The 11251-nt window shown below is 51.5% G+C and overlaps 1 protein-coding gene across 2 annotated transcripts in view; it reads right to left on the bottom strand.

The window, feature by feature from the left end:
* The window catches only part of LMF1 (lipase maturation factor 1), a 91031-nt gene that overhangs the window by 48317 nt on the left and 31463 nt on the right, over window positions 1-11251 (bottom strand). The window lies entirely within an intron of this gene.

Raw genomic sequence — 11251 nt, 5'->3', positions numbered from 1 at the left:
GGAGGGGTAGGATAGGGAGGGTGGGAGGGAGGGAGACAAAGAGGGAAGAGATATGGGAACATATGCATATGTATAACTGATTCACTCTGTTAGAAAGCAGAAACTAACACACCATTGTAAAGCAATTATACACCAATAAAATAAAAAAAAAAAAAAAAAAAAAAATCCCCAATAACAAATGCAAACAGAACAACAGAATTAGAACATCGCCAGCTTGCAGGCCCTAGCGGATGAGTCCAGTCAATGAACACCGAAGCTGCTGGGGCCCAGCAGTGTGGCTGGTGGAGAACTTTCTAATAACAGATCAGGCTGGGAAGGCCTGACCTCAGCAATCTCACCATTGCAGAGAGAGACGGGAAAGGCAGGCTGTGCCTCCTGATGGGCGGCAACAGCAAGTCCCAGCACCCAAGAAGCATCTTTGCCAGAAGCAAAGCTGACTGATGCGGCCTGGAGCTCTCCTACCAGCTCACAGTGAGGGCGGGGGGCCTGGCACTCCCAGACCGAGAAACACCTTGTCTGGGAGCATAAAGGAGCCTCTGGAGAGGCAATAAGGGCACATCAATGAACTGTGTCAGATCCCTATTTAGACAGAATGTAGAAAGGACATTATTTAGGAGACAACCAGGAACATTGGAATGCTGACTACATATTTGATAGAACTCGTCCTAAGCTTTCAGGTGTGATGCTGGTATTGTAGTCACATTGTTTTAAAAGACCCCATCTCTCAGAGGTGTACAACGAAGTATTTCTAAATGCAATAATGCAACACCTATGGTTTACTTTAAATAGCAGAGTGGAAGGGGTCACCCACACATGCAAGACAGGCATGTCTTGGGCAGTGAAGTGTCTGAGATGCTTGCCGGGGCTCACAAGGCCACTCTGTTTACTTTCAGATTTGTTTGATGTTTTTCATATTCAAAAATTAAAAAAACATTTAAAACTGATCACAGGCATTCTGAGCACAAGCAAATTGCGAAATGTTTTATATATATATATATATATATATATATGGGCTGCGTCGGGTCTTTGTTGCTGCATGCGGGCTTCCTCTAGTTTCAGCAAGCAGGGGCTACTCTTTGTAGCGGTGCATGGGCTTCTCACTGCAGTGGCTTCTTTTGTTGTGGAGCATGGGCTCTAGGCATGTGGGCTTCAGTAGTTGCAGCGTGCAGGCACTAGGGGGCAGGGGCTTCAGTAGTTGGGGTGCATGGGCTCAGCAGTTGTGGCTCGTGGGCTCTAGAGCACAGGCTCAGTAGTTGTGGTGCATGGCTTAGTTGCTCCACAGCATGCGAGATCTTCCCGGACCAGGGATTGAACCTGAGTCCCCTGCATTGGCAGGCAGACTCTTAACCACTGCACCACCAGGAAAGTCCCTGAAATGCTATTTTTACACTGCCATTTGTTCTAGAAGCCAAACTTACAGTGAGTATGGGAATAAGTCTTTAAAACTCCCAGCAGAATGAGCACTCACTTTACAGAACAGCTGCAAGTTATCATCTTGGGATCTGCAGTAGTGAGTCTGATCAAATTATTCAGGTGTAACTCTAAAAACAAAACTTTTTTCCAGAACAAAACAGGAGGTGTGTTTTTCAGAGTGACTGATTTCTCCAAGGAGGCTAAGAGCTAGAGGCTGAAATGGGACTGATGGAGCTTCTTTGAATGTGTTCCCTCCCACTCCGAGGTTGTCCAATTGCAGCCCGAGGTGGGAGTAAGGTGGAAGCAGAGCCACGTGCCCTGCACGCTGAACTGCTCATGCCCTGGGCTCTTCCCACACAGAGCGAGGCCTTATGAGGGCCCAAGGGAAGAAAACTAGGACCCAGGATTCTGTGCAGATGGCCACGTTCTCTAAGAAAACTGTAGGGCTTTGCTCCAGTTCAGTGTTCAGGAAAGAAAGAAGGGGCACCCACCCAGGGCCTCCTGTTCCCAAACCAGAGAGCTGGCCATGCCCCATCCACAGCGCACCTGCTGGCTACCTGCAAATCCCCTGACATTTCTCAGCTGTTATTTTCATTGGGATTATGACAAAATTGCTGATTTTGGCACAATCCAAAAGGGGAAAAAAGGAAGAGAGCTGTCTGGTTACTGAAGATGAGCCAAATGTTCAATGGTGTCAACTGTCCCAAATCTGGGTCCTGAACCAAGTGGTCGTGGCGGGGGCAAGGTTTCACCAGTGAAAACCGCTTAACAGTGTTTAAGCTGAAAGGCTGACGCTTACCACACTGTCCTGCGTAAACAGACCAGGGTGAGACCCACTCTCTCCATCCTGGAACAGTGCTTTTCACCAAATTAAAGCCTAGGACGCGCTGACGTAGTAAGACCTTCACGTAAGCCTCTCAACAAAACCACACACGCACGCTCGGAACGCAGGAAGAAGGGGCCCGGACCACGGAGAGTCCAGAAGGTCCGAGGCCTGGAGAGGTCCGCTGCGTGACGAGAATCAGGTTTTGTTTCCTGTGTCACTGCTTTCATCCCTCAAGACTCCTGCCTTTCTTGAGGCAGATCAAAGAGCTCTTCCTCAGATGAAAGGAGATTTCTTGCCATCAAAAAATACAAAACCCAAGACACAGCACAAAGGCCATGGGTAGAAGGATATTGAACTAGCCAGGCCCCGATGAAGTGCCAAGTGCCTGGCGAGGGCCCAGTGACACCCCTGCCCCACGTTCTGCAGACCCACCCAAGCACTCGGCACAGAAGATGAAGAGGTCAGGTCAGAAGCTCTCTGCACCCACACTCCTCCTCCTGCTCAGCCTCCACGCCCGCAGCTGAGTGTCCTTGAAGCTCAGACCTTGAGACCGTCACGTCCCACCCTGCCTGCTCGACACCACCTCACAGATGGGCCCTCCTTTAAGGACTGTCTCCATGACCATGTGTGGGATCCAGGCAACCCTGGCCAGTGCCTCCTGCTGGGCAGCGGTGCAGAGAGCAGGTCAACCTTGTGCCTGGCCAGAGACAGGTCCCTACTTGGTGGCTTGACCCCCTACTATCCCCCCAGCCCCAAAGACCTCCACCCTCCCAAATCCCAACACGCTGGGTCCCTGCCCCCAACCCAGACAGGGCCTGAACCTTGCCTGCAACCCGCTTCCACCTAGCTGAGACCTCATCCCAGGGAAGGAATCGCCTTCCCACAAGGCAAGTCCCGCAGCCTCAGTAAGCCCAAGGCTTTTAGAAGTCTGTCGTGAACACAGGCTCCACGTGCCCCGGCCCAGCTCACATCCCTTCACCTTTGATTTCCTTTATTAAAACTAACTTGTTAAAACTAACGTATTTATCCTTAATTGAAAGCAAAAATGTTCAGTGAAGATAAATCGGAACCAGAGAGAAGAAGGAAGTGACCTGCTCACCCAGAGGTAAATCTGGTTAACCCCTTGGTCATGGATTTCAAAACAGATCTGCTAGATTTTTTTAGAGACAAAATGGAATACAGGGCACACTTCTTAACACATCATAAACACGGCTTCACTCGTTAAACAGCACTGTGGTCACTGAATTCTATCATGCAGTAACCCAGAGCAGAGATGCACATTACTTAACCAGCTCCCCACCTAAGCCTCTGACACACCTCCGTTTCCAGCCCCAACACAGTGAGGAGCTCCGTCCCAGCCTGCCCGCACCTTCCCGGTCCTGCAGTAGGAACACTGAGGGGAGCAGGCCGCTGGCAGGCGCGTGACTGTGCTCCAGGGAGGTCGCAGCAACTCACCTGCCCCGTGGTACCCAGCCCCCAACTCCCAACCTGTCCAGTCTTGAGAAAACACCAGACAAGCCCAATTTTGTCTGCAGTCCAGCTGTGGTGGCCAGTGCTGGATCAGTAAGATGTCTACGGGGGGCTGGGCGAAGTGCCCCTGGGCTCTGAACCGACTTGGAAGCTATGTCAAGATCTTTTTCAAGGTGCTGTTGACACATTTCACAAGGACAAGCTGCCCGAAGAGGACAGACTCAGGGACTCTGCCTCAGACCACCTGGGAACAATGCGTGGCCGTAGCCGCTGCCCATCCTGCCACTGCCTGGGCCCGGGCCAAGGAGAGCAGAGCCAGGCAGCCCATGGCCCTCGCTGTGCGGCTGCCGTTGCTGGGGGGAACTGACTGCGGAGGTTCTGCTTAGCGCTCTCCCGGGTCCGCACCAAGGCCAAGAGTGTGGGCTGATGCCCGAGGAGGCCCCATGAGCCTCTCTACCTGCAATCGTCCAGACACCAGGGCACACACACACTTGTTTCACAGACAATCAAAGGAAACAAGGACTCGGGTTTCTCAATGTGCGTGTGCACCACCAGCATGGCCTCCTGAGTGGGTGCCCGGAGCAGGCGTGAGGCTTCCCTCCAGGGGGCTGGCCACCTGCCCGCCCCCGTGCCAAGTTGGGGGACCCAGAGTCCCCATTCCACATGCGGGCTCCGAGCCGTGATCAAGTTCCTCTTGGGACTAGGTCTGCACACTGCAGGGAGGGGCACCAGTGCACAAGAAGATCCACGTCAGGAGTGGCAGGGATTTGGGCTGGGGAAGGACAAGGCCAGGGCAGCGGCTGGAGGAGCCCCCGGGGATGTGCAGGATGCCGGTGGCAGGGGAGCACGCAGCTCCGGGAGCCACGTCCCACAGCAGGAACAGCCCCTACGGAGGCCCATAAGGGTCAGTGGACATCACACAAATTTTACCCCTGAATCCTGTTTGTATGTCAATCTTCTAAATGCTCAAAAGACAGGCATTGAGGCTGCAAACAAATGGAAAACCCTGTCAAACGGACATTAATCTGAGATCAGCCAACATGTCCGTAATAAGTACAGGACCTTCTTTAAAAGAGGTATAACATTCTTGGTAAGAGAAGCACACAGCCATCAAGAAGAGATTTGTCTGACACACTTGGGAGCCATTAATGGTACTAAAGCTGCATCGGTGTCTGTCTCCATTCAATGAACCCACATGGACAAGAGCTGCTATTGTAACAGCAACAAAGCATGGTTTCCTCGTTTAAAATTTCTGTTTTAAAATATCAAAGCATTTACAAAAGAAACTGGCACACAGCTGCTGCTCCAGAGCTAACCTAACAATGCCTCTCCCTGTTACTGTGCTGCCAAAGGTCAGGCTTGCCGACGCTGTGTTCCTCCCGCACCCGACAATGGGGCATTGCAGCCAGGAAGCTCCAGGGACACACACCAGACTCTGGAGGTTCCAGGCCAGCCAGTGGCTGCGATGGTGTCCAGTGAGACCAACAGCCCTTCTCTGGCTCCTCAGTGCTTTTCAGGATTCAGGACACACAGGTGTTTACCTGGAAAGGAAGCAGCACTGGGGCAAGGTGAATAAAATCAGCCTGTTCACCTTGCCTCAGACAGGTGACTATTAATGCTGGAGAAGTAAAGAGAAGGACCCATCTCGCCAGATGCTTTTAGCTGTTTTATATAAATGTGATCAAGGAAAGGGCTTAAAAATGATCCTCCCTGAGAATACTGTTCCAGAACACAACGGGGAGGAAGGCAGTGGAGACATGGATGCATCTCTGGCCTTACCCCCTGCACAACAAAGCACCTGCCCTGTGAACCACAAGGATCCCAGAGATGGGGAGAGGGACCAGTCAGTCAGTGGTACCTAATCTGGCAGAGTTAACCTGCCCACCATCTCCAAATCCAAGGCCTCAAAAGCATGCACTCCAGGTGGTAACAGCACCCAAGGAGAAATCTCTATGAAGGGGGAGAAGGCACTGATAGATTATCTAATGTGTCTGATTCAGTAAAAATAAAAAACAGTTATCGGGAGGGGTCAAGCAGTTGTGCTGTTGTATTTGGAACAAACTGCTGAATGAAACATGATCAGAGATGAAAAACAAAGCAAACCAAAAAAAGAAGAGGCAACTAGGGAATTCCCTGGCGGTCCAGTGGTTAGGATTCCATGCTTTCACTGCCTGGGTTTAATCCCTGGTCGGGGAACTGAGATCCCGTAAGCTGTGGGGCATGGCCCAAAAAAAAAGGAAGGAAAAAATGTTTTTTTTTTTTTTTTTTTTTTTAAAAGAAGAGGCAACTATTAACTCCAGGAAAAACAAAGAGTTATTAGGGAATTCCCTGGTGGTCCAGTGGTTAAGACTCCGTGCTTCCACTGCAGGGGGCCCAGGTTCGATCCCTGGTTGGGGAGCTAAGATCCCGTAAGCTGTGCAGCTCCCGCAAAAACAGTTATTAGAGGGACTTACCTGCTGGCGCAGTGGTTAAGAATCTCCCTGCCAGTGCAGGGGACACGGGTTCAAGCCCTGGACCAGGAAGATCCCATGTGCTGCGGAGCAACTAAGCCCGTGCACCACAACTACTGAGCCTGTGCTCTAGAGCCCGCGAGCCACAACTACTGAAGCCTGCGTGCCTACAGCCTGTGCTCTGCAACTAGAGAAAAGCCTGCGCGCAGCAACGAAGAACCAACGCAGCCAAAAAAAAAAAAAGTTATGAAAAAAAATCATTATACGTCACTATCAGCTCAGCAATCAACAATATTACATAGTTGCAATAATGTGAAGACTGAATATTAATTTAATAAAAATTAGATTCGTGACAGCTGAACTGAGATAGGGGAAGAGCATTAGAAGTGTGAGAGAGCAATAACAGGAAGTACATGGATAATGTCTAGAGGTGATACAGTAAGAATAATCTATATAAACATGTTAGTCAGAACTGCTTGAGGAGATGAAGGAGTTACCCTGAGAACAGGATGGGGTGAGTGCAGGTAAAAGAAGGTAAGCTGCTTTTGTTAGAAGCTGTGTAATACAACTTGAATTTCTAATCCACTCTCATGTCTAACTTAAAAAAAATAATAATTAAAAGAACAATCGGGTTACCCTGCTGGCACAGTGGTTAAGAATCCGCCTGCCAATGCAGGGGACACGGGTTCGAGCCCTGGTCCGGGAAGATCCCACGTGCCGTGGAGCAACTAAGCCTGTGTGCCACAACTACTGAAGCCCACGCACCTAGAGCACGTGCTCTGCAACAAGAGAAGCCACCACGGTGAGAAGCCTGCGCACCGCAATGAAGAGTAGCCCCCGCTCACTGCAACTAGAGAAAGCCAGTACATAGCAATGAAGACCCAATGCAGCCAAAAATAAATAAATAAAATTTAAAAATTAAAAAAAAAAAAGAACAATCTTTAGGCCATGTTATCTGGCCGTAGTGTAATAAAATCAGAAATTGACCAACAAAAGATAACCTATAAAACCTTAAGCATTTGACACTCTTCTCTAAACAGCACTTGGGACAAAGAGGCATCAGCATCTGAAGGTTATAAAACTACACTATCTGCCACTGTTGGGGACACTGGGGTCAGCTGCCAGGGTGGCCAGGGACACATTCAGAGGGAAGTGATCACCCCTCTCCATACTTTCATTTGCAGGTAAGAAGAATGGACAATTAATGAGTTAATCAACTCAAGATCTTAGAAAATATTAAACCCCGTCCTCCCAGAAGGAGGAAGCAACCTGTAAAAAGTAAAATTTAATGAGCCAGAACACATTTTTAAAAAATCTGATAAATAAAGCCAGTTCTTTGAAAGGACCCATATGGCTACTGTGATGTGAGGGGGGGGAGGAGCCAAACACGCACTTGGCATCACAGGAGAGTCGAGGCAGCACCACGGGTGGGGGAGTGGTGAGGCCAGGGTGTGAGCAGGAGGGCGGATGGCCAGCAGGCAGACCCTGGGCTGCAGGACTAACAGCAAGTCTCTGGAAAATGGGTGGTGATGAACCTGCCTTCAATGGCCAGGGTGCTGGCACCCAGGAGCCTCCACAGTCAACTGCGATGCTGTCATTATTAATTATACTGTGAACTGAAAAGGCAATACTAGTCCAACATCTACACAATTTGATAAAAATAAAAGATTATTTAGAATGTTCCAGACAAAACACCCCCAAAAGGATTCAGGACTGGAAATATGAATCACAGCCACAGAATGCTTCTTTGGTATTCTAGAATTCTGCACATTCTGTTTTAGAAGCAGAAACGGGTACTAGATGGGAAAAATTTAGAACAAGCAAAGTGTTAATAATCATGTGAACAAGAAAAAAGTCTTTAAAATATATTTTCTTTTAGGTTTCACTAAGTAATTTTCACTGGATATTACCAAGTGAAAAAAAGAGAAGGCCAGAAATGCATATACCATGGCCCGCCTGGTCTGTGCTTGTGTGCAGATCCGAGCGGGCTCCAGGGTAAGGAGGGCATGACCAGGTAGGTGGTTACCGTGGGGATGGCACCTTCAGTCTCTCCCAGCTCCAGCCCCTCACCTGCTGCTCCTTCCCCTCCAGCAATGGACAGTGACCTCTGGGCAGCACGTCTCCTGCACTGCATTCCCCATGACAGGGAGGGGGATGGAGAGGAAAGAGCAAGGCCACACTGGCCCACACCAAGGAGGAGACTCAGACCAGAGGGGGCAGGCAGGCGCCGGGAGCCCCCAGCAGGGAGGGTCACCAAGGGCCACTCACAGTGAGAATATTAATGGCGCCTGTTTCCCTCACTTTGGAAATGACCACCTTTGCTCGGTTACATGGCAGCCCTGAGAGTCACCTGATCCAGGCTCTCTGTCCTTTCTAAGAAGGACACGACAAGACACGAGATCAAGACCGACACTGCCTAGCAGAGCTCACATTCCAGGGGGTAGGCTGGAGGGCCGGGAAGGGGTCAGCAGGGACAGGCTCCCCGGAAGGGTCTGCAGCCTGGTGAGCTCACAGGACAGGGAAGCCACGGCTGCCTCTGATTATGGGAATAATTTAATCACAAGAAACTGCTTTATTGGACATGGGGCTGGAGGGAGAACTAGACGAACCATGAATTAAAGTGGAGGATATGAGAACCAGGCGAAGCTTGGAGCCGGGGCCGGTGAGGGTCTGGAAACGGTTTGGTGGCCCTGCTGTGGCCAAGAAAGCTCTGAGCTACAAGGCTGGCTAATCGCTTCCTGCAGGCAGGCTCCACTCCAGCACCAATGGGTTTTAATAAAAACTTCCAATTGGGCCAGTAAACCCCTCATTAAGCTGTTTTCAAAGCATGAATTTAAGAGAGGTAAAGGTCACAGGGAGCATTTAATTTGCAACGGCTGCCGGGAGGTGCTGCTGTGACAGGGGACGTGGGGTCTGGGGGTGCAGGCCGCGTAAACATCTGACCTGCCCTCGGCCTGTCTGGAAACAGACTCAACACACAGGAGTGAGGGTGGCCCACTTGGCAAGAGCACAGCAGAGCACGGCACCAAAGGTATGGCGGCAGGTGACAGACCTAAACACGGCCTGTCTGCTCGCATCCTGCCCACAGCCCAGGCTCTCCACGCCCCGCACAGGAGGCACGGCCCCACTGCACAGCAGCTCCGCTGCCAGACACCTATCTGCCTAGGATGCTGCTCGCCTGCCCCGCCTCCCCGGCCTCACCTACACGGGCCTCCGCAGCCTGGGCGTGTTTATTTTAAACGCTGCAATCCACTCCGTGCACCTGCCGAGAGGACCTGGTGTGCTCCCGGCTCACATGGCACACACAATCCGAGTGGTCAGCCTCCACCGTCTCTGTTGTGGTCCTGTTCCCTGACCCTGCAGTTCGAGGCGGGACCCCAACACTTGCCCAGTCCCAAGGGAGACTGCACTAGCTGACACTTAGTTTTCACGTTAGGCTAAACCAAAGATTCATCCACTGAGCTTCTCAATAAAACCAAGGATCCCTAAATGTCCAATTCTTAGCCTGATGAGCCTGCAGTAAAAGAGTGAACACTTATCCTCAAAAGGAACATCCTGGGCATGGAGCCTTTCGGAATCCTTCCTTAAAATTCCCTTTTCCCCCTCCCTCCCCACCAGAGTTGAGAAATAGGGAAATATGTCCCTTAAGAGAAAACTCCTAAGGAGTGAATCAAACGCACTTATGTTGTGCCTGTCAGGACAGCAAGGCTCCTGACAGATGAATCTCAGTGCTGAAAAGTGGAGACAGGGATGAAGGTGCCTGGAGGTCACTTGCCTGGAGGTCACCTGCTGGGAGGTCATCCCTGAAGGTCACCTGCCAGGAGGTCACCACCTGGAGGTCACCTGGAGGCACCATCTGCACACACTGAGGTCCCCAAGATAAAATCAAATCAAAGAAGTTATAAAACATTCACTCCCAAGGCCTCAGGAGCCATGAAAGAAGGAGTGAGGCCTCAGGAAAGCACCAGCATCCCCATGTCTGTCTGTCTGTCTGTCTGTCTGTCTGCCTGCCTGCCTGCCTGGGCGTGAGGACCCTGGTAGATGGCCAAGAGCCGGAGCCGAGGAGATCCCGACCTGGGCTTGGCCAGCGTGCATCACCCATCCTCCAGTGGGTTGGCCTGTCCCTCTGGCGCTCTCGCCTGCCCAGGCCTGGGAGGGGCCTGCCTCTGAGCGTGGACTCTGCAGAAGCACTTGGAGGGAATCACAGGTTGGCCCGGAGAAAACGACTGAGGTGACCCTTCACTCACCCTGACCTGAGCACATGCGGGCAGAGGGGAGTCCCTTCCTGGAGCCTCCCTCCCTATGGCCCCGCCTGGAGCCCCATAGGACTCAGCCTTGGGCCAAGAGCAGCCTCGTCCTGGGGGAAAAGACCAGAAAGCCCTTCCTGGAAGCTGCAGCTAAGCCAGGGCTGCCAGATTCCTGCATGGTTTTCAAATGCACAGGGACCAGCATGAAGTTCGAAAAAGGCCCCCAGCCACAAGCTCGCAAATATCAAAAAGCACACTTCCTGCAGGGGAGCAGGAAACAGGCCGCACTTACAGGGCACAGAATTTTAGACCTATTTTTTGAAGTAAAAGTTGCAACACTAGTGGCCTCCAAAGTGCAAAGCAGAGAGTGCATGGTGGTGGGCAACGCGGTCTCCTGTGTTCACATGGCCTCTCCTCACCCAGAGTCCCCTCGAACAGAACTGAAAACAAATGCTATGCACTGCTTTGCCTCTCATTGATGTAATAACTGTGAGACAGTCGAGGAATCCCGTCTCCAGCTCCTGGTCTAGGCCACAAGCTCCATGTCACCCGTCATACTTGTCACAGGAGGCCCTGCACGGCTGGTAAGGGAATGACCTTTAAGGAATGAAGCGCGAAGACAGTGACCTCTGATGCAGGGGGCATGCACCTCAGAGGCCAGGCGGAGATGGTGAGGGGGGCAGCCCTGGACCCCGACTGCCTACCGTGCATGGAGGGAGAGGTCAGCATGGGAACAGGAGGGGCGGGAGGGCACTCGGCTCCCATCCCACCCGACATGGATCTTGGTGCCCCGGGGAACCCCTGCTTCTGCTTCCTGAGCCTGGGAGGACCCTTGAGACGCGTCA

This window comes from Lipotes vexillifer, unplaced genomic scaffold, assembly GCF_000442215.2.
Source record: "Lipotes vexillifer unplaced genomic scaffold, Lipotes_vexillifer_v1.1 scaffold914, whole genome shotgun sequence".
NCBI classification, from domain to species: Eukaryota; Metazoa; Chordata; class Mammalia; order Artiodactyla; family Lipotidae; genus Lipotes; species Lipotes vexillifer.
This window is presented reverse-complemented; position numbering and strand designations above follow the sequence as displayed.